Here is a 23,316-nt window from a genome sequence, read left to right on the forward strand (position 1 = left end):
GTGTAATAGTAATTGTACAAATTCTAAGAGCAGGGTTAAATAAAAAAAAAAAATCTTAAATAAAATAAAATAACTGAAATAAGCTTAGAACTACAAACTTCTTATGAACTGCCTGCTCATGACTGACCAATTTGGTGACCTTCTATGACAAGGCTGCAGTGTTGGTGGCTGACATCATCTACCTGGACTTCTGCAGAGTGTTTGACACTGTCCCACACAACATCCTTGTCTCCATATTGCAGAGACATAGATTTGATGGATGGGTCACTTGGTAGATAAAGAACTGGCTGGATGATGCACACAAAGAGCTGTGGCCAACAGCAAAATTTCCACATGGAAACCAAGGATGGATGGAATCTCTCAGGGGTCAGTACTGGGGCTGATGCTGTCCAACAGCTTTGTCAGTGACATGGACAGTGGAATGGAGGCACTCTCAGCAAATTCACACACCAAGCTCTGTGGTGCAGCCAGAGGCTGGAGGGAAGGGAGGGATCCAGAGGGACCTGGACAGGCTGGAGAGGTAGGACTGTGCAAACTTCATGAAGCTCAACAAAGCAAAGTACAAGTTCCTGCACTGGGTCATGGCAATCCCAGATACATCGACAAGTTGGGTGGAGAAGTGATTCAGAGCAGTCCTGAGGAGAAGAATTTAGGGGTTATGGTGGATGAAAAACCAACAGAATCTTGAGCAGCATCCAAAGGAGCATGGCCAGCAGGTCAAAGGAGGTGATTCTGCCCCTCTACTCAGCTCCTGTGAAATCCCATCTGGAGAGCTAAGCACAGTTCTTGTGTTCCCAGCACAAGAAGGGCATGGAACAGTTGGAGCAAGTCCAGAGGAGGCCACAAAGTTGGTAAGAGGACTAGAGCACCTTTCCCATGAAGACAGGCAAAGAAAGTCGGGGCTGTTCAGCCTGAAGAAGAGAATGTTATATGGAGAGTCCAAAACAATCTTCCACTATATGAAGAGGGCCTGCAAGGAGAGGAACTCCTTGTCAGGAACTGTAGTGACAGGACAAGGAGTAATGGGTATAGAGAGAACAAATCTAGGTTAGATATTAGGAAGAAATTCTTTGCTGTGAGGATGGTGAGACACTGCACCAGGTTGCTCAGGGATGCCCCAGTCCTGGCAGTGTTCAAAGCCAGGTGGGATAGGGACTTGAGCAGCCTGGTCCAGTGGGAGGTGTCCCTGGCATAGTAGAGAGCATTGGAACCAGCTGATCTTTGAGATCCTTTCCAACCCCTTAACATTCTATGATTCTGTGACTGCTCTGACACCTCAATACCAGCACATAAAACCTTACATGATGAGGCACACGCTTGTGATTTAAACACACACACACACAGAGCAAGGAAGTGTGCCTCGTGTCAAGGAATGACCACAACCCTCAGCTTCCACCTGGAGCTGGCTGCAGGCAGAGACCTCATCCTGGCTGTAAGAGCTTTCCTCGAGCTCTGGGACACATCTTCCTGCAGGAAACCTCTGTGGAAGCTCCTCGTGGGTGTGACACAGGTCACACCGTGGCTGGGGAGAAGAAGGAAGGGCTAAATGTGTGCTCCAGGCTAGCAGCAGGAAACACAGCAGCTCTGTAGGTGATGGGCAGAGAAAGTTAAGCTTCTCTTTTAGTGAACTGAGAAGCTGAATCTACCTTTTGATTGCAGCACAGTTTCCAGGGGCTGTTTCTCTCTACTTTATAATTTCAGGAAAGGGCAAGATCCAAAGGGAAAATCTGACACAGAAAAACAAACAGAAATCTCAGTCTTGGGGCTTTGATTACTTCTGGATCCTCTGTGTGCTCAAGGAGCATTCAGATAGCAAGTTTCTTTCAGGAAGCAAATGCACCATATTGTTATAGCAATTTGAAACACCACTAATGTGAATTACACAGTCTCACATAATCCAGTTTCATGCTATGCAACAGAGAAGCAGTTAAGCAAAAGAAGGAGAAAAACAGAAGGGATCAAAAGATGCCTTTCACAGAGCTATTTGAGGAAAATATAATCACAAGTGTCAACTAAAATATATCAATATTTATTTTGATGCAGCTGGTGACAGATCTCCATCACCCATGCCCCATCATTGGAAGCATTCAAAGTCAGATTGAAGGGGCTTTGGGTGACTTGATCCAGTGAAAGTTATTGCTTTCCATGGCAAGAAGTTTGGAACTAGATGATCTCCAAACCACTTTATGATTGTAGTAAATACAGCAGATTCTTAGGGACTTCCATAGTATAAAGGGGTTTTTTAAATAATGCAGGTGTTTTAAAAACCATACAGCATTTAAAATCATGCAGTATTTTCACATATCATAGTGAAGAATTAAAGGTTAAGTCTACAATACTAGAAAAAGTAAAATTTATCCTTTAAATGTTTTTCACACAAAACTCACACAGTGTAATTTAAAAAGGACCATAAAGACTTGGCTTGTTTTAATAGTTGCATCCAAGAAAAGTTTATTCCTCTCCTTGCAAGTCTTCACAATTATCCTGTCTTCAAGCCAGAGTCCTCATTCAGCTGTGATCCATTTAATATTTTGTTCATTCTACCACTTGGTTTTAGTCCAGCATTTTATTACAGACAGCCTGCCAGGTAAAGAGCCTTGCTTTAAGGATCAAAAATCTACTTTTACCCACCATTGCTTCCTCTCCTGTATGGGAGTGGGAAGCCTCAAGTTACAATCCTCTCATTCAGGGCCCTGAAGATTGTATGCTAGATAGAAAACAGAGTAGAGAAGCACACTTCAAATGTTTAACATGATATGAACATCTGATAGGACTTGAAGGAACTACTGCAGTATTAGAAGTTCAGAAAACAACAACAACAAAAACACAAATAAAAGAAGGATTTTGTGAATAACACAGCCCAAGCCCGAGACATCATTTTGCAGACAGCCTTAGGGCTGCAGAGCACTGCTCACTATTGCAGTACCTCACAGAATCACAATCAATATTTTTCTAAATGCTCCCGTTGAAAAAAGGCTGCCACTGCCATCTATTTTGTGCATGGAAAACAAGTCCTGGACTTTTTCAGAGGCACTCACACAAGCAGCTGAGATTTTCTGGAGGTCAGTGCTGAACTCCCTGATCATGGGAACAGGTTGTCCAGACAGTTGTGGAGTCTCCATCATTGGAAATAGTCAAAATTTGATTGAATATTTTCCTCTGTATTCTGCTCTAGCTGATCCTGCTTTGGGCAGTGCCAGGGATGATGTGACCTCGAGAAGTGATTTCTCACATCAGCCATTGTATGAAATCATGAAGAAGTCCCATACCCCACTGTTCCCAACGTGCATTCCAGAGATTCCTGATCTCTGCCCCCTTGTTCAACAGCTCCTAACCTCTTCCTTGGTTCTACACACAACCTCCTTTTTCTCCCACACACAAACATATTGCTGCTATACACCTATAGTCACACCTTGCACTCCTCCATCCCAGTCAACCTATAGTATCCTAAACCCAAATCACTTGGTCTCCTCCTAGGCCCCTTATTACCTCCCAGAGCTCCCTCTTCCAATTTTGTGCAGTAAATCATAAGGGCAACTTCTTCCCCTATTTAGTTTGGGCACAGTGCAAGCTTTCCTCTCACCTTGAGTGGTCTCCCACCTTGTGTACCACCTTAGATCTGGCCTAACCTACATCATCACAGGAAAAGGAAGGAAAGTTGCAGAGAATTTTGTTTTGACACAGATTGGAAAACATTCAACATGTCAGAGGCACTTAGCTGTTTATGTCTAGCTGCTGCTGAGCACCCAAAAATTGTGTTTATTCAATGGTTTATGTGCTGTCTTATTGTAGAAGTTCTGAGAGATGGAAACAACAGAAAGACAATTTATTTTCTCTTTGGAGTATCTGCTCCTAAGCACATAAGTGCAGTCTTCCAAAGAAGAGCAGATGACCCATTTCTAATGTAGGCAAAACTGATTATTTCTCCTAGATTCCTCTATGGAAATATCTAAACTATTTTGGCTGCCGTTTTCACAAATTAATTCAGTCCGAGGAAGATGCCCCTGCATAAAATGTTTCAGCCCAAGCAATTAAGATACAGCAAAATGATAAGCAATAAAAGCTAGAGTGTTACTATAAGAAATGCTGGACAACCTTAACAACACTCACTGGTATCACTCCCACCTAAAATACATATTAATTCACTAAACAGCCAGATGGGCTTGTTTGTTTAAGACTCTTCCCTAGACGTTTGCAGCCTTTTTTTTTTTTAATATATGTCTTTTATAATGCAGAATACCAGGTGGCAGGCAGTACTAGTAGTACCTAACTACGAACTGAAGTTTGCATATAAAGATTATTTTAAAATATCAGAACCAAACACTTGTCTAGCACTGCTTCCAATAGGCACAATGTTTCAGCCTTGCAAGGAGAGGAGAAACATCCATCCTCATTTGTGTCTACGTAAACCATGGTGCAGAAAAGCTAAGTATGCTTGAGGAAGGGCAAATTATAGGTGGAAAAAGGACAGGGGAGCAGGCTTCTAACTCCAAAATATTCTTGAATGCAACAAATTATTCAGCCACAGGATGGCAATTTGTTGGCAAATCCCAAGTGACTGGCAAACCAGCACTTTCAGCAGTGAGGGAGGTTTCATGGTTGAGATTTGAACACCTATTTAAAGCTGGTCTAAGTGCTGACCTATAACTTCCAACCACTGTTGTTTTTTTTTTTCTAGGTCAATGACACCCCAAAGCCCATTTAAATGGGAAAGATGGAAACTGCTAGAGACATTTTGTCTTCCCTGGCTCAAGGTTGAGTGCAACTGCATGAAGGAATAAGATGAGGGAAAAGTCAAGCTCTTAAGAGTATTTTAAAGTCTGGGAAAAGCAAATTAATAATTCATTATCCAGGTTGATGAGTCCCACCTTCTACCACAGCTCTATAGACTTCATTACAACAAAACCAGAATAGGACATTCCCACCACCCCAGGTAATGATAATGGTTGCTAGTGGACACTTCCTTGCCTCACATTCATATCTCCTTCTAGCAAATAGGTCATTCATGAGAGGGAAGGAGCTTAGTATAGAAACTTCTGAGACATTGAGCCTACATTGGTTTGGAAAGAACTTCAGCCATACTGACCTCTGAAATCCCCTAGATTGTGGCTATATAGGACCAGTTCTCACTTGTCTTCTGGGTGGCTAGAAAAGTTAATCAGAAGAAATTAACCAACGTTCCTTGTAGAGTTTATGCCAAAAAACCCTTCCCTCTTTGAATAAAAAGCAATGTTTGTGAAAAATACATGTTGTAACTTTAAAATAAACTGAACATTAAGGATTTTCATAAAGGGCACTACAACAGCTATAAGATGCTCTTGGGTCTATAGTAGTTCAAAGAAAGGTGAGAGATACTACACTGGATAAAAAAAAAATCAAGGAACCCTGCCTTAGCACTTGTGTAGACATCTGCTGTTCTTCTTAAAGCTTATTATTTATTGAAGAGACAGTGAGAACTACTACACATCTAAAGAGGTGAACCAGAGGTGCAGAGAACAACTGCAGGACTTCAGGGGTTTGCCACAGAATTTATCTTGAAGTTCACAGGTAAATAATTTAAAAACGTTTCCTCCTCTTAATGCCTCGATTGAGCATGTGACAACAGAAGTCAGTGATAACACAAGCCACCAAATGGTTTCTCTCAATGGGGAGGACAAAGACAGTAAATGTGGAGCTGGAGCTGATCTGGGAGGATGACAATGGACTCCTTGCATGTCCCAGCCATTTAGGCATGTCTGTGACACTGAGACCAAACAGCCAGGATACTGACAGATACAGATATCTGAATGACTAAAGATGGAAAGATTTGGGTGTTTGTGTTCAGTAGCTCCTCAGCTGGAGGCCTGACAAGAACAGAGAGGGGTTTGATTTCCCAGTGAGCTGAACCCCACCAGCAAAACTCACATTCAGCGTTCAGTCAAAGCAGAATATCCTTCCACATGCTCTTACCAAAAATGTCAAGAAAATATGTTATCCATCTCCAAAGGGAATTAAAAGAAAACTGTTGAAGATTTTCCCTGTAGGTTGCCCCTGTTATTCCTGAGGAACAGCTGCAGAGTACCTTATAAAACTTAGCGTGGTCAGAGTCCAGCGAATGACTGCAAAGGCTGGATGTACAGGTGACAGAAAGAAGGGCACTTTCCTTTTCCTTCTCAGCTTTCAAGATGAGGGGGAAGGGAGGGAAAACATCTTTTTGTTTCCCCTCATTCTACCCTAGAATGAAAATTTCCCACACACACAGGCAGCAACCAAGTCTTGAACAGAGCCAAAACCCTGGGCACAGCTCCATCACCAGAGTGTGTTTTATGGTCTTCCCTGACACCTAAGTGCTAAAAGAAAACTCCACGTGCACACACCACAGCCTACACAGACTGTGCAGATGGGAGCATGAGGCACCTGGCACTACCCACAGCAACACCATCTCAAAACATCCATAATATTGTTATCTATAGATCCAGCTACCAGTGAGGAGAGCTGCAAAAGTGACTCTTTACAAACACTGCTGTGCCCTTAGAATCCCTGATCCAGTGCAGGGGATTGGGAAGGAAGAAACACTGTGGCTGATGGCCTGCAGAAAAGGCTCAGGGGCTCTTGCTGGACAGTCAGATGGATTCTGACATTGTCAGCAAAACCAATGGGACTCCAGGGCTGTACCACCAAGGCTACAGCCTGTAGTTAAAGGGAAGAGATTATCCCTCCCTGCCTCAGTGCTCTTCAGAGCACACCTAAATACTGAACCCAGCTTTGGTGCCCCCAATACAAGGAGAATCTGGATCAACCAGAGCATAGAGGACCACTGAGAAGAAAGGATTTGAAGAATTTTCCAAGTAAGGAGAGAGTGGAGGACCAGCTTCTTCAGCCTGGATAAGGCACTGCTTTGGATGGGCTGTTAAGGGAGGTCAGCAGCCCCCCACTACTTATTGGGACAGACCATCCAGAAATTGGAAAAAGGTTCTTTATGGGGAACCAGAAACAACAGGCACAAACTTAAATGAGATAGATTCAAACCATTTTCTCCTGAGGACAGTCAAGCAGTGGAGCACGATGTCCAGAGGGTTGTGCGCTGTCCATCCTTGGAAATTTTCAAAGGGATAAAGCAATCATAGCTGGCCCCACAGCTGACTCAGCTTGGAGCAAGGAACTGAGCTAAAGACCCTCTGGATTATTCTGTGATACCTGTGACTTGTTTCATTACAGAAGTCACTTTCCCAGGTTTCCAAATTTTCCCTTAGTAGCCTGCCTTGCACTCAGTCTGTGAAATGAAAAGCAGAGATTATATGTTTGTGTACTTCTCAGTAACGACATCCTGGCTAACAGATTGGCACAGCAGGTACATGTCAGGCAAATAACAAGGAAAAGGAAAGGAGGCTAAAGAAAATCTTGGAATTTATCAGAGCATTACATCACATTCTTTTTATTATCATTTCTTCTCCAGTCACAAACACAGCAATAGAATTGACTTCATTACCCAGCTCTGAAATTAAATGGGGCAAGAGAGAGGCTCAATCTCTTCAACACAAAGGGAAAAGTAAACATTTCCTTCTGCCTTGAAAGCCTGCATGACCCAGTTCCCTTCCAACACCCAGATATGAGAGATATGAAAGAGAAAGCAGGGATAGATTGAGGTGAAAAGCAGCAGTTCTTCTCACAGCCTGTCTCTTGAGAAGAGATGAACCTTATCTGTTGTTTTGTCCAGTTCCCACCACAGACCACACCCTTGTTTGCCCTTCTTGCAAGGGACAATGGTAACAGCCCCTCTATGTTAATTAAGTTTTAACATCATTCTCTTCAATCTACAGAAACAACTTAAACCAGCACATGGTATTTGGATTTTAACAAGATCCTTAAGTTTGAGTGGCCACAGCACAGAGCCACAACAAGCATTGCCTCCGATCAGAAATCCCAACCAGCTGCGTGCTGCATCTCACAGGGTGGGGAAATCCTTGAGAGATGATTCCAGCCCTGCCTGTCTTGGCTCATGAACAACGTGGGCTCCTCCAGGACCCCAGTCCTCAGAAGGCAGCTGTACCTTTCCCTTCCAGGCCAAAGCAGGTTCATTCATTAATGTGGCCAGGTATCACCACCTGTATTTTTGTTTGAAATGGAGAAAAAAACAATACTGGGTTTTTTTTTTAGCTCCGTTCTGTCACCAAGCACCATCGTTACTCATTTCAAGGTGAACTTTAGTAACTCCTCTGCTGAGGTATAGCTGTGACATAAGGAAAAGAGTCTTGGTGGGTGCAGAATAATGATGTGTCACCCACAAGAAGCTGGAAGTGACTCTAGTCAGGCAGAGACTGAAAAGGGAATCTTTGTCAATACTGGCCCTGAAGAGCAGGACTGTGTGATGTGGTTAGCCCTGCTGCAGGATCTTCACTGCAGCCCTGGGGAAAATAAAACCTGGCAGGGAATTCAGTCTTAGAAGAGCTCTCTCTCTCTCCTGCAGAGACCTGGGGGTCTCCAAAATGCCACTCAAAGGACACCCATTTGAGTTTACCTCCAGCCTACCTTCTGCAGTAGCTATGAAAAATATCGGAACTGAGCTAAGAATCATTTTGAGCTACTTCATCATAGGGAGATTGAATTCTGCCCTGGAGGCCTCCCAGTTTCCAGGGGATTTTCCTGGAGACCAAAAGCAGTGTTCAGCCAGGACAGTGACCTCTCTGCCTGCTCAGTGACTCTGGCTGGGCAGGCTGCAGGCAAGGGGGGATCGAGGCACTGCCAGCTCTGAAGGGTCTCCACAGGGACAGAGGGAGTGGCATTGCACATCCCAGCTTCCTGAGGTGCTGAGAGTCAATTAAATATTATGAAATATTATTTAAGTGCTGGAGTGGGAAACTCAGCTGTGCACCTTGCTCTAAAAACCAATAGAGAAGTCCAGGTTTTCTCACTCCATATGTTTGATTGGCTTAGAATTTCATATAATTATATATATATATATATATATATATATAATTTATTTTTTTTACACACATTCACACATACATCCACAAATACATTCTTTCTTTAAATATACTGAATTTATACAAATGGGCACAGACATTAAATATGTGAGTATACATGCACACATTATTAATTAGTCCAGAATCGCATATTGATGAGATATTTATGTGTGTGGAGGGGGAGATTTTGCAAATATAACTTTAGGTATTACAGAACCAATCCAAGTGCACACAGGTTTAGTGCACATTTAGTATAAATAAGGTTCAATCCAAGTTCCTGGAATAAGTTAATATTTTCTCCTGAATTTGAAATTTAAAAATATTTCGAGAAGATGACTAATACAATGCTGGCTGAGTTTAGGGGAAAAAAAATTAAAAAGCTGTTTTCTAAAGTACTCTTATATTTGTATTTTTCAAGCTCTAAATTATCATAAATTAACATTTTCAACTACCCCAGAGTATTCCAATGAAGGTTCAACAAATCTGTTTCAATCACAGGGAAAATGATCTCTGATTATATCAATCTTCCCAGTTTCACAGACTTGCACAGACTTTGTCAGCTTCTAGAAAAGACTAAGAAATTTGAGATGAGATTGGAGATGAGATTGATTACGTATTTGTCCTCCTGTTTCTCTAATATGACAAATCAATTAAACAAACTGAATCCTTTGAACTCATATGATGAAGGACACTAGAAAGTTTTTTTATTCCCACTAACTGAACTGCTTTACCCTTTTATGTTTTTATTCACTTCCCATGCTCCTTGGATGTGAGCACATACCAGAGGAAAAGTCCTGAACACTAGAGGGCAGATAAGAAACAAACCATCAAGTTTATCCGTCATCATTCAGCCCCTGAAATAAATTTTTTCTTCTACTAATTTTTACCTTCTTTCTTTTTTCATTCCACAAGCAACTTGTGATTATTTTCACTTTAAATATCTGTGCCAACGTTCATAATTACATAGCATTTTATTTCTCCTTAATATTTCTTGAGAAGCAAAAAAGGAAAAATTCATGAAACGAAAAATCACATTGAGACTTCAAGATTGAAGAGCTGTTACTGCAGCCAGTGGTAAATAACTCATGGCAATAATATATTCACTATATAGAGAGTGATCTCGAGAGCAAACCAAACAGGTACTTATGCTGATGGTACAAGCATATCTGTGTTACAGTGACACATCCAGGGCTACATGTTTGCACATTAAAAATGAGATTCACAAGCTTGGCTCTCATTTCATTGCACTTTTTCTCACTGCAGTCTTGTCCTTTATTTCTTCCACCCCTGTAAACACTCTGTGCAATTATATGTCCCCCTTCCCATAACCCCAGATACTGAGTTTCCTGCATTTAGGTGAAAAAGATGAGATTTCTATCACTTCCAGCCATTGGTAGCCTCTGGTAGAGAGGCAGAGCTCACATGCACAGCAGAAGTGACACACACACATTTACAAATGTAAGAGGGGTTATCACAGAATCATAAAATAAGAGAAGGGCTTGGATTGGAAGGGACTTTAAACATCATCTTGTTTCAAAGCCCCTGCCATGAGCAGGGACACCTTCCACTATCCCATCTTGCCCAAAGCTCCATCCAGTCTTACCTTGGACACTTCCAGGGGTGGGGCATCCACAGCTCCTCTAGGTAACCTCTGCCAGGGCCTCAATATCCTCACAGAAAATAATTTCTTCCTAATGCCTAATCTAAATCTCTCCTCGTTTAAAAACGCTCCCCCTTGTCCTATCACTATCTGCTCATGTAAAAAAAATCTTTATTTCTCTATTTTAAAAGCCCCCATCCCTCTGATGATTGTCCCTCATGCTGCCAGAACAGCCAGTCTCTAAAATCTGAGACAATTCATCTCCTATCTCAGAGCAGCTTGAGGGAATGCTTTTTAAAAAAGTCAGTCATGGCCTCACATAAACCTCTGAATCACACCTGGGATGAAGCAATCCTGCTTAACTCCTTTGCACATCCTTAGCATGTCTTTTCTCACCACCAGGAGCCTGGCAGACTGCTGTAATTCAGAGGGATGCTTCAGAACTATTTACAAACACACCTCCTTGTGCAGCACTGCTCCTTCAGCATAAATGCAAATACAGCCTCTGCAGTACCTCACACACACAGCATTTACTGCTATGCAGATCATGCCTAGATGTTTTGGGAAGCTGCCTCCTAAATGCTGAAATAAAAAACAAATTTGCTATTCTTCATGACATTTTTTTTCCTGGCAAGCCTCAGCCTAGGGTCACCCAGAATGTGTCCTATGGACTTTTATTTCCCCCTTGGCAGGGCAAACAAAAATAGCCAGGCTCTGCTGCCTGAGTGTATAGACAGAGATCTGCAGCTGCATCAGTGGGGCTAAAGCCTGCTGATACACATCAGGGGCTCTCAGGACCTACTAATTTGGGGTGCAGACACAGGTACCCATGTTATAGAGCCTCTGGCTCAGAGTGGGCTCTCACAGACATGCAGAAATGCACACCACAACCTTGGTGCATCTCCTGTTTTCTGTAAGGACAAGACACTTCTCTCAACCATACAAAATGGACATTGAGATCCTGAAAAAAATCCCTTTGAGAGACCTTAAAAGAACCAGACAATACAGTCATTCCTGCTAAAGGGCCAGACACCCACCCAGCTGCACAGTCACTCCCTTCCCCAGAGGTACAAGGAGAGAAAGCATGATGAGAGGGCTCAGGGACAGAGGTAAAGACAGGGAGATCATTTACCAGCTCCTGCCATGGGCTAAACAGGATTATACGGAGAAAATTAATTTAATTTATTCACAATTAAAATATATTCTGGTATTGAAAAATAAAGACAAGCAGCACAACAAACACCTTCCACCCAGCTTTTCTCCAGATTCCCCTTCCCCACCTCATTCCTGACTCCTCTTCCCTGACAGGGTGGGGATGGGGCAGTGGTTGAGCCCCCCCAGCCTCTCCAGGCTGCTCCTCCCTCCCCTCCTGTCTCTCTGCTCCAGGTCAGGCCTTTCCCAAGGCTGCAGCAGGACTGATGCTCCTGCCGGGGCTCTTCAAGTCTGTGAATTTGCCGTGAATTTGCCGTGAATTTGCTGTGAAATCAGCAGAGCTGTTATTGTGACATCTGTATGCAAAACAAGAACTCCATCCCATGACCTAAACGCAAAGGATAGTCAATCCTGTACTGATAAGGACAAAACTGCACCCCCAGAGATGAGATAAACAACAATTTGTATCTTCAAAGTTAACTTATGTCCTTAGTGGTGTCCCTTGTTACAACATTCCAAAGGACTGTGCCCGCTTTCACTCATCCCTAAGGATTCCTGTGCTTGTGAGAGCTCAGCCCATGAGTGAGCTCCCACAGCACAACATAAGATATAAAGCCATTGCAGAGTGTCTAAAGGAGGGCTATGATGCTGAAGAATCTGGAGGGGAAGTTGTATGAAATGTGGCTGAGGTCACTTGGCTTGTTCAGCCTGGAGGAGACTGAGGGGAGACCTCATTGCACTCCAAAACTTCCTCACAGAGAGAACAGAGGGACAGACCCCGATCTCTTCTCTCTGGTGAAGAGTGACAGGACCTGGGGGGTTGGCAATGAAGCTGTGTCAGGTTTAGGTTGGACATTACTCAAAGGTTCTTCACGCAGAGGCTGCCTGGCACTGAACAGGCTCCCCAGGAAAGTGGCCACAGCACCAAGCCTGACAGAGTTCAAGTATTTGGACAACACCCTCAGACACTTGGGGTGAGGCTGCTCTGTACAGGGACACGAGTTGGACTCAGTGATCCTTTGTGAGTCCCTTTGAACTCAAGATATTCCATGAATCTACGGGCACAGTACAGGTACAAAAGCCAAAACATTCTGAATTTGGTTCAGTACAGATAAGGAATTACCCATCCAGTTGTAAAAAATACCTGGTTGTAGCATCAGATGGAACTGTGTTTAGCATTTCTAAGCACTTGTTTTCAAGAGAAAAGTAGGGAAATGGAAGGAGGAACTGAAAAAGTTAATACAATCGTTGTGGACAAGGATACACAAAAAGCTCAACTTGGCATAGGAATATGGTGACTCATTCTTGTAAAGGCTGAATGTCAAGATAGTGGATAAGTTAGCTAACTTTAAAGTATAATACTGGCACAAGATCAATGGGATATATAATGTTCCGAAATAGACTTAGGCTGGAGAATTACAAGATGATTTCTAGCAATCCAGGGATGGTGATTTTGCCCAGGCAAGATTGATAAAGTTTGTCGTGGACTGAAGAGAGAAAAAAATTGCTTCTCTTGATGCTACTTGACTTCATCTTCTTCCTCAGATCTCAGAGGGGATTTGTTAGATTGAATTTCTACCGTGCAGGAGGGTGGGATAAGTGCTAACAGCCATGTCTCCTACTTCCTGAGGAATCCTATCAGAGCAGCTCTAGGTTTCACACTGGGAGGTAGGAAGGTTAATATTATTTATCAGGCATCAAATTATCCCAGTGATTGTGCTAAAAAATGGGTTTGTTTTGGAATGGGTGTCAGCAAACTTAAGGGCTTTTTATGCCTCTAGCCAAGACCTGGTATAATTTGTTTTTTAGATATCACTGTCACCCAGTCTTTTAAACAGCAATTTGGCGCTTAATTACTATTTATTTAAATGGAACTGAGACAACCAAACACCTCAGTAAAATTGGTGTTTTTTTTTTTTTTTTTTCCATATTTAAATCCCTGGTCAACAAATATAACATAGAAAATCTGTGCTACTCTTCTTTGGCCTTTCTCTAGACTCAGTTTTGAGCTCTGTGGTTCACTGAAGACACCTCAGTCAGAGTACGTGCTTGCACTTTATTGTGAGATAAATAACAACAGGAGCTGGGAATGAGTGAATAAATCACATGTGCCAGCAGGTGTGAATCCTCCACCCTATTTAATAAAAGAATACTCTGCAAAAGTGCCTCTAGAACTCTGCAAGAAACTATACGGAGGGGAGAAGATAAATCCCAGCACATTCATTTGTCCTGGTTTTTTAACACCCAAGCAACTCTTGTCCATCTATTAATTTTGCATACATTATGCACTCGGGCTAAGTACTAACTGCACATTTGTACTTACGTAGAAGAAAGGAGGTCAATGCTAGAAATGTCCTGGATGGCAAACTGCTTTGCTTTAAACTTAATCAAATAGTGAAACAATTAAAAGTGATAATGAACCTACAAGAAAGCAAGGAAATGTTACGTAATCAGGCCCACTCGTAAAAATGGATCTGAAATTCGTGCTTATTTAACATTTTAGGTTTCCTCTGTTGAATAATACATAGTCTATTGAACGATTTAAGTTAGAACACAGAGCTGAATGTTACATATTAAATATTAAGTTTATAGCAAGGAAAACAGTTGAGTTCCTTGTGGGCATACAACTCTGGGCTCAGTGGTTCAGAGAAAAGGAGGAAGGCAAAATCCCCATGTGGGAACCCTGGTGGCAAATAAGGATGGAAGGAAGTAAAGGAAAGACTTCTGTGACTGGCAGGCTTTTTTTCTGCAATTTTAATGAATCTATACTGATGTGTGTCATAAAAATATGATGCAACTAAATCTCCTCACATCTCTCTGACTCTACAGAATATTTTTCATGGAACAGTTTCTTTAGCAGCAAAAGGAGTTGTAAGAGACTGATAAATCACATCAGTCATGCTGGTTGCATAATGTTAGAGTGCAGTGCAATATTTTTCATTCTTGTCATTATTTATTTAATGTTTTTTGATGGGAAAAAAATAGGTGTTTTTATGGTCTATTATCCCTTGAAATGCAGAACTTCAGAAAAGTGAAAGGATTTTGAAAAGACAAGCTAAATAGAATTGATGCAATTATTTTGGTACAAAAATTTATTTGACTACATTACTCTCCTCTGATCTCCTAAAGGAGCCACAGCAATAGAAGATGTTCAGAAACACAGTGAACTTTGAAAATTTGTGAACTACTCAAAACAGTCAAAGAAACTGGACAACATATGATGTACTATAAAGCAGGGACATCTTATTTGAGTGAATGACTAAAAAAATGTAGATAGTTGAATGACAAATATCACAGCTATAAATGAGAATTTTGGGAACTTCTTATGAAGTTTGTGCCTTTAAATAGTTTTGATCTGTGTTTAATTGCTTAACAGTGAACAGAGCACCTGATGTTGTCTAGTTGGACAAATCCAATTAGTCATTCTGGACACTCTGGTGATCTAAATAGGAAAAAGTTGGCTAATACCTGGAGACAGGTCAGAGATTCATTTTTCTAAGAGCTGGTCATGGTAAATCTCACGTTCCAGTGTAATTGCAGTTGAAATTTCAGCTGGCTTTAGGACCAAGCACAGGCTGTGTGACCCTTAGCAGTTGTGCTAAAAAGTACAAGGATATATTTCAACCTTAATTTTCTCAAGTGGAAACTTCCCTGCTTGCTTTGTATGAAATGTGTGACCTGCTGTCACACTGAGAGTGAACGTGATGGATGTTTGTCTGGGCAGTGTGAGAAATAGGGCCCTCATTCTTTTATCTGAAGCAACTCTTCTTTCTTTCATAAACCTAATTACCATTCACTGTGGCGATGACTTTTATTGAATTATTTATCAAGATTTAGACGCTGGGAAAGGCTGAAACAACACTGCTACCATCCCTTTATGAATCCATTAAGAAGGAAGCATACACCTTGCTAGGATTTTTTTCTTGTCCACAAGTTGAAATTAAACAATAAGATATCAGAGAAATTAATTTTGCAACCAGATATATATACTTTCAGCACACAGTACCTCTTATGTGCTGCCTTGTCTTTATACTTTTCTAGAAAAAGGATAAAGGTGTGCTTGTACATTCTTCAGCCTGTAGCTGTGCTGTATTAAATGCTGTATGAACAGGAAAAGAAACCCCACATCTCTCAAAAGCCACCTAGGGCAGTTTGCACACTTCTTTACTGCCCCACAGAATCCACACAGTGCCAAGCTCCAGGTGTCAGGTTAATGGAACACCTGAGCTTTCTCACTGCTCATTGGGATCTTCATAAAGGCAACCCACACAGACATAGAGGTGGTTCAGCAGGACTAAATGCAGCTAATTAGAAACAAACAAAAAAACAAAACAAAATTAAAAAACAACCAAACAAAACACTTAGATTACGTGTGCCAGGTTTTAATTCCCACCAAATGAGCAAGGGGTATTCACAAGTTCCTTGATGATTTTGTTTTGGTATAGACATGGGCAGATCTATTTAGAATATAGCTCCTGAATGTGAGAACAACTGTGATAAAAGAATTTCGCATACAACCAGCCAGTTGTGATGGAGAGGCCATTGCAGCAGTGAAAACATTTTATTAAGTGGAAGAAACCTGAGGCCTGCCTGAATTATTTTCTAAAAGCATTAGGGCTGAATATGCAGTTTAAAACATTCAGTGGAAAACTTAGATTTCATGCTGATTTTGTTCATTTTTTTAACAGCTTCCTCCTATAGCATTTTATGAAGAGGAAAATTTTCTAGGCAGTAAACATTCCTATGCAACAACACATTTGGATAAGTGTTTAATTTCAAGTATATTCTTATTTCCTGTGGTTTGCTGAATCATGTGGAAACTCAGCTGGAAGCCTCAGGTACTGCACTGAGCTTATGTGGGCAGGTTTGGGGCAAAGGGGGCTCTGGAGCAGCTTCTGAGAAGCTGCCAGAAATTTCCCCTGTGTCCTACAGAGCCAGGAACAGGGGATGACACAAAGTCCACAGGGGGAAATTTGATCCATCCCACCTGATCTTTATCAGCCTTTTCAATGCCAAAGCAGGAGATTTAGGATCCATCTTACCAGCAACAGTTACTAAGCCCCTTGCTATCCAAATACAAACAAAAAAAAAAAATCTCTTCCCTTTCTAATTCACTTTCACTCCTGCTCTCAGGACTTTGCACATCCTAATCACAAATTCTGGGGAAAAAAAAACATATTTTTGTTGGTTGAATTTGAGCTCCTCACTGTTTAGTTTCAGTGACTGTGTTTAGTTTCAAATGTTCAGATACAGGGAAAACACAGAAGCTCTTGATCTACTTCCTCAAAAATACTGTTGTTGTTCTTTTGGGTTTTTTTTAAAGTGTTAAAATTCATAGTTTTGCTTCAAAGAAGACCTCTCACAGTAGCTTATATTAGAGTCATCACCCTTCTTTGCACTCATCTGAGGTCTAAAATATCCCTTTTGAGATAAGACATCAGTTCTACACAGAGTATCTCAAGTAAAATCCACTTTTTTCTTTTTTCTCTAGCACACTCCGTGTATATCACAATGTATTTTTCTGCTATGCTGTTTAACTCTGCAGATGGCCAGATCAAAACTACTTGGGGATTTTCGTTCAATGAAACTTATTCTGTAGCAATTAAAACTGTAAAGGTAGTCTCATTTTTCTTTCCAAATAATGATAACCATCCCACTCTGAACCAAGAGATGTTTTTCAAGAAAGTAAAAGATATTTTTTATACATTTATATACATGTAAAAGTTGATTTCCAATGTTCCCAACACCAACTGTGATTCCAGCTACAGTGGACATAAAAGGAAACTTTCAATTTCAGCCTCCTTGGAAAAAAAAAAGGTCTACCATTCTGATTTCTACTTCTGTCTGCACAATCTGTCTGATACTCTTTATGCTTTCATAATCATATTATCTGGCTTTTGAAATACCTTCCCCCTTCTCTATGAAAGCCTGAGCTATTGCAAAAGAAACCACGAATCTGCCACTCATAAGTGGTCAATGTGAATAATGGAAGCCAAGGGAAGAAAAGAAGTATTTCCCTCCCCCATCTTGTCTTTTCTAATCTCCTTTTAGGTTTTGTATTTTGGACTGTGCCTGTAGACAGCACTGAGAGAAAGGTGGGAAACAAAGGCCAACTGACAGGTGTAGAGAACAAAATTAGTCTTGATTTCTGTTTTTATTTCATCTCTGCATAGTACTAAATTTGATTTTTTTTTAAACTTTCTTTTCAAGTATAAAATAGAAATAATAAGGATGCAACAGAGATCGTTTTAGAGATGTTAGGGAGTTCATTTGTGAAACTGAAAAGAAACTGTGAGGAATTACTCAAGGCTAAAAATCAAAATCAACACAGACATGATCTTCTCCAGAGTAAGTCAAAACATCTCCATTAAAAAAAAATAAAGAAATCACAATTTATTTTTAATTACTTGTTATATTTCAATGGGAAAAAAAATGGATGGAAGATTCCTAGAACTGGACTTTTGGTATGTGCCAAAGATCTCTGCAGCAGGGCATTAGCAATGAGTCTTACCCCATGCTCAGCAGAATTTATCTGTGTGGGAAAAGATAAACCCTCCAACATGGTTGTAAGCCCATTAGAAGCAAAGTTAAGAGCCATGGGAGGGAAGGATAGTTTTTGATGTAAGCCAGAAGAGCTAAACTGTAATTATGGAAGTCCTGCTACATAATTAGACAGAAACATGCCCTTCTCATCACCAGAAAGTACCAAGAGAAATTAATTTTCATATGAAAGAAAATGAAAATTTAATCTTTAATCTCTTCTGACTCTTTTTTTTTTTTTTTTTCCCTCATCAGTCCAATTAAATGGCAAATACATCCCTATTACAAGTATGGCCTGAAAGCCAGTCTGGAAAGCACACAGTATCACAGTTGTCCTAAGCCTTCAGGCACTGCAGAAAAACAAAAATTATCAGCAGTATGATCTTGCTAAAATGTAAAAGTTTTTCTTACTCACTTTTTAGATAACATGGTTAAACACATGCAAATTGTCAGAACTCAGGTTTAAAGCCCAGGTTGCTGAAAGATGCTAATATAGTCTGTGGTGTTGTTGGGATATTCAGGACTGAGAGACAATAAATTAACACAGACGACTGGATGTCCTTGGGTATCAAATTTCATTGGGCAGAGAAAACAACAATAAAATGTGAGATGAGAACGAGGGAATGGAAAACTCCCAAAGGAACCTTCCAGAAAACACATTTCATCAGCAGATATGAAAATAAAGATGCCACAAGTGAATTCAAGGAGTTATCCAAAGTGGAAGCTCACAAAAGCCACAGGATATTGTCTGAAACAAACCTGGGGAACCACATACCACAGAAATTAAAGCAATCATCTTCCATCTGTGGACAGGTATGAGCAAAGGATTTGGGAGGCAATGGAAAAGGGGAACCAGGACATTCTCCAGCCATGGAATGATAAACAGGAGAGAAGTCTGACTATCTCTTTTCACCAGCAGCTCATGTGTTTGTTTCTCTGCTTTTATCAAACCAGAGCCTGAAGTGACAAGCATCATTCTTCATGTTGCAGTTCCAGCATCAGTAAAAATCAGAATCCCTTTTCCTAAAGTTGCCATGAGAAGCTGTGGATGCCCCATCCCTGGAAATGCTCCAGGTCAGGCTGGACAAGGCTCTGAGCAACCTGTTCTGTGTTCCATTGCAGGGGGTTGGAGCAAGTTGATCTTTAAGATCCCTCCCAGTGCAAGTCTTTCTATGGTTTTAATGTTTTTAACTTCTCAGGTTATCTGGGTTATTCATTTGCATCTCTACTTCAGTAAGTATATTAAATCCCTATATATATTTTACTGTTATTTTCTAGAGACAAAATGCACACAAGTACAAATGTTTGAGACAATATGAACCTATATGTGTTAGGGTTTCAGAGGTGTGGCAGAAAAGTAGATCAGGGAAATATCAAAGACAAAAAAAATTAAGATATTTTTTAATTAGAAGTTTCAAAAGTTCCAAATAAAATTGGTAGAGGATATCATCTTAATTCTAAATTTCCCATTTAAAAATGTAATTTTCACAGTAACAGAATGCAAACACTGCCACAATATTTTCCTCATGCTGTTTTTCCTTCATTCTGGCTGCAAAAATATATATCACTAATTATGCTTCACACAGTCTTCTCATAAAGATTCTGAAATCATGTTCAGAGAGAAGACTTACAAGGATTTTGATCTTTCTTACAGTAGATAAGCACTTGCAGTTTCTGGAGCCCTGCTGTGAGAGCACAAAACCAAGCTCATCAAAAGGTCAGTGAGAGCTGGGTAAGCAAAGACCATCTGCAGCTGAGTGTCCTTGGTTCAGACAGTCTCCCAAATATTCCAATATTGATACATCTGCAATTCCATAAGAAGGAGACTGGTCAGTCTTCCCAGAGCAAATCTTTATGGAATAGCAAAGGAAAAGGAGGAAGGGAAAGGGGAAACTGCTAAAATTCATCTGCTTCTGTTATCAAAACTTCTCCAGCATCTGACTCCTAAGCGTTCAGCCTCATGGAACCTGTAAATGCTTTCCTGAAAAGGTTTGCAACCCAGAGGACTGATCTTCAAATATCAAGCATAATCAGCTCTTCCAGCAGAGGCAGGACCAGGATTTTTGCCTGGGCTTATCTTTCCTGAGCTAACTCACTCTAGGCTGATGCCTTTGTCCCAGGTCTTTCTGCATTCTTCTCGAGTCAGTGCTAACACAACCATCAGTTCAACACAACAGGAGCCAGAGATAAGAAAAACAAAGTGATTGTAAACATATTCCCATTACAAAAATGCGATTGTCCTGATCATCTCAGAGACAAAAGCTTCTTTTTCTGAGTAATGGCAGAGCATTTAACACTGCCAACTGCAGAGGAAACTGCTCAGTACAGCTCAGGCCACTGCTAAATTGCAAAATGTGCCTGTGGCAGCTTTGAACACAATCCATCTGGGAGATTCTGCCAGCCAATGTGCATGGGTATAATAAAAAAGCTATTAAACACTTTTTGAGTTGCATTCTCAACCCCGAGCTCCTTTTTAAGGGACTTAATGCCACAACAGTGTCTTGCTTGAAAATATGTTCAAAGAATCATTATGGATCGTTCACACAGGTATTTCAGCTTTCAGAGGAACATTTGGGAAGGTCATCTTGGCTTTCTGTCTCTAAATGAGATCATTACAGGGAATTCTTTGCAACCTCACCACCATCACTTCAAGTTTTAGTTTTTTCTTCTATAACATTCTTGTTATAGTCTGGTTCCAATTGCTTTGAAAGAAATAGAAGTATCAAGGTATTTTTTATTTTCCTGACATACAGAGCACTTCTATTGACTGATTAGAAGATCTTTGCCTTGAACCTAGTGCCCTGGATTCCATGACTTCTACACAATGTTTTGTGAAAGCCAACATTTTTCTTTTACTTTTACATGCTCTCCCCAAATAAAATTACTCTTGATTTAAACTGGTAGGAAAAAACAGTTACTGTAAAAAGCTGTGTTTGATTATATGGGAATTAGGGGGGTTGTTTGGTTTCTACTGTTTTTAATTACAAATCTCATGTTTGAAAACATTTAATGACTTTTTGTTTGTTTGTTTTCAGAATCGCTTCCAAGAATTTTTTTTCTGAAAACCTGAAAATCATAAAATACATTTAGAAACCGTTTTCTGTATGTACTGATTTATATTAAATTAAGAGTGTGACAATATACATCAGCAGCCCTAAAGCTTCTGCTGAATAATGGGAAAACTCCCCCTAAAAGTTTTACCTCCTTTGCTTTCTTCATCAATTACGGATTTAACAATTTCTCTGCTTGCAACACAAGGCTTAATCTTGCAAGGTCTTAAAATCAAATGCAAATATTTAGGTCTTTATATTTAGTCTATATGTTGGCAGGTTAATTGCACAGGAATTTTGCTATCTCTGCACATACCTAAAACTGTCTCCTCTTATCAGTCTCTGACTAGGAGCAGCCTTTTCCTGCTCTTAAGGAATGCAGTCCTGCCATGTTCACTGCATGCTTGGCATGAGATTTCAAAGGCAGTTTTCCTGGCCTGCCATAGGCTTATTTTCTGTCTCAGTAACTCCTTACCTGTCCTCCTTAGCCAAAATCAGTTTGAACACTAACCTTTCACCTCACTTTGTGCACTTCCCCCCTCATTCAGAGCTAGTGAGAATTACTAACATTTTCAAATGTTTTCTCATCTTGCCATCAAGTTCCTGCCTTCAAGGAAACTTCCAGAAATGTGCAAACCTTATTATTTTCCTTCAAATTCCTCATTTTCCATCAAGCACTTCACAAACATTGCATGGTTTAGAAGAAAAAGCATGGGAATTAATAACATCTGAACCCTAAAAGTAAGACTTGGAGAATTACAGGAAAACAGACTCTGAAACAAATATGGTGGACAATTCTGCCATCTGCCCTTTGGAAAGGGTTGGGTTAAATATGTGGGATGAATCTTTACAGCCTTGCTATTCATGGATCAGAGGCTTCACATCTTCCCAAATTTTTTCCTTCCTAAGCCACAGAAAACACAATAGTAATCCACTTTGCCATGACAGTCTTCACTCTAACAAGTCTATGTCACATGGGCTATTGTCACACTTTATGCTTTTCCAATTAACCTTGAAGTCTTTCCCTCCAAGGAAAATTTCTATTTTGCAGGACATAGAAAAACACCTGAATTTCTTGATAAATAAGAGTCATGTGGAGTAAGTGAGGTTGGCTCTCTAGAGAATTCCCTTTTAGTCATTTGAAAAACAAAAGAGGAGAACTAAAAAGAAAAATTTAACCCCAAAAGGTCCAGAATGATGTTAAAAGCAAAGGCATATGCAGTAGTATAATACACTATCTTGTTTTAGTACCAAGCATGTCCCAACCTTGCCATTTTCAGGCACACTGGTTCAGTGTAAACTTTAGCAGGCATTCGACAGATCATCAGGTTTCCATTCCACTGGGAAAAGCTAACAAGGTCTGTTGCTTCTGGTTAGACAATAAACCCTGGATACAGAAACCCAATGCCATACTTTCCCCTCTAAAATAATTTTAAGCATTGATTGATAGAGAAGGAAAATAAGCCATGGGTTTTTTTTAACATAAAGACACAGTTATTGTTGTAACAAAGTCCTTCTACACCCAATGAAACAGAGTAGGACAATCGAATGGATGCTCTCCCCATGGAATTTTCCAGGATTGCAAAGCTCGTGTTGATCTGCAGTCAACACTTCCTACCATTTTACTCAAACATTGAATCAAACAAGGATGGAATTAAATCATGCATTTTCACTTCATCACCCACTGAATATACTTTCACATACAGAATCCTTCCAAGTATATCACTGAGAGCCAGACACCATCTACCCCACACTGAGTCTATGCAATCAAGTCTCCATTGAAAACACAAATATAGAGCTGGCTGAGTGACTGATAGGCAAATTAGTTCCTGGGCTAAGCCCTGCATGATGGCAAACTGAGAGTATTTGATATCTTCTAGAAAACCAAGGAAAAGAAAAATAAAGAAAGAGAAAAATACATAAAACTCTCAATTCAAGAATTACAGCTTCACTCTACTATTCAGTAAATACAGATGTCAGAAATAGAAAGTTGCCTTGATGTCTTTGCCAGAGAAGGTGAGAAGCCATATTC

At 40.5% G+C, this 23,316-nt stretch overlaps 1 protein-coding gene across 1 annotated transcript in view; it reads right to left on the reverse strand.

The window, feature by feature from the left end:
• FAM135B (family with sequence similarity 135 member B) overlaps positions 1–10,653 on the reverse strand; it is a 212,094-nt gene extending 201,441 nt beyond the window's left edge. Inside the window, exon 1 of the mRNA XM_088179686.1 lies at positions 10,546–10,653. The gene's annotated coding sequence lies outside the window, so the exon portion shown is untranslated. The remainder of the gene's footprint in view (positions 1–10,545) is intronic.
• Between the last annotated feature and the right edge of the window lie 12,663 nt (positions 10,654–23,316).

Source organism: Sturnus vulgaris, chromosome 1 (assembly GCF_052056855.1).
Source record: "Sturnus vulgaris isolate bStuVul1 chromosome 1, bStuVul1.hap1, whole genome shotgun sequence".
NCBI classification, from domain to species: domain Eukaryota; kingdom Metazoa; phylum Chordata; class Aves; order Passeriformes; family Sturnidae; genus Sturnus; species Sturnus vulgaris.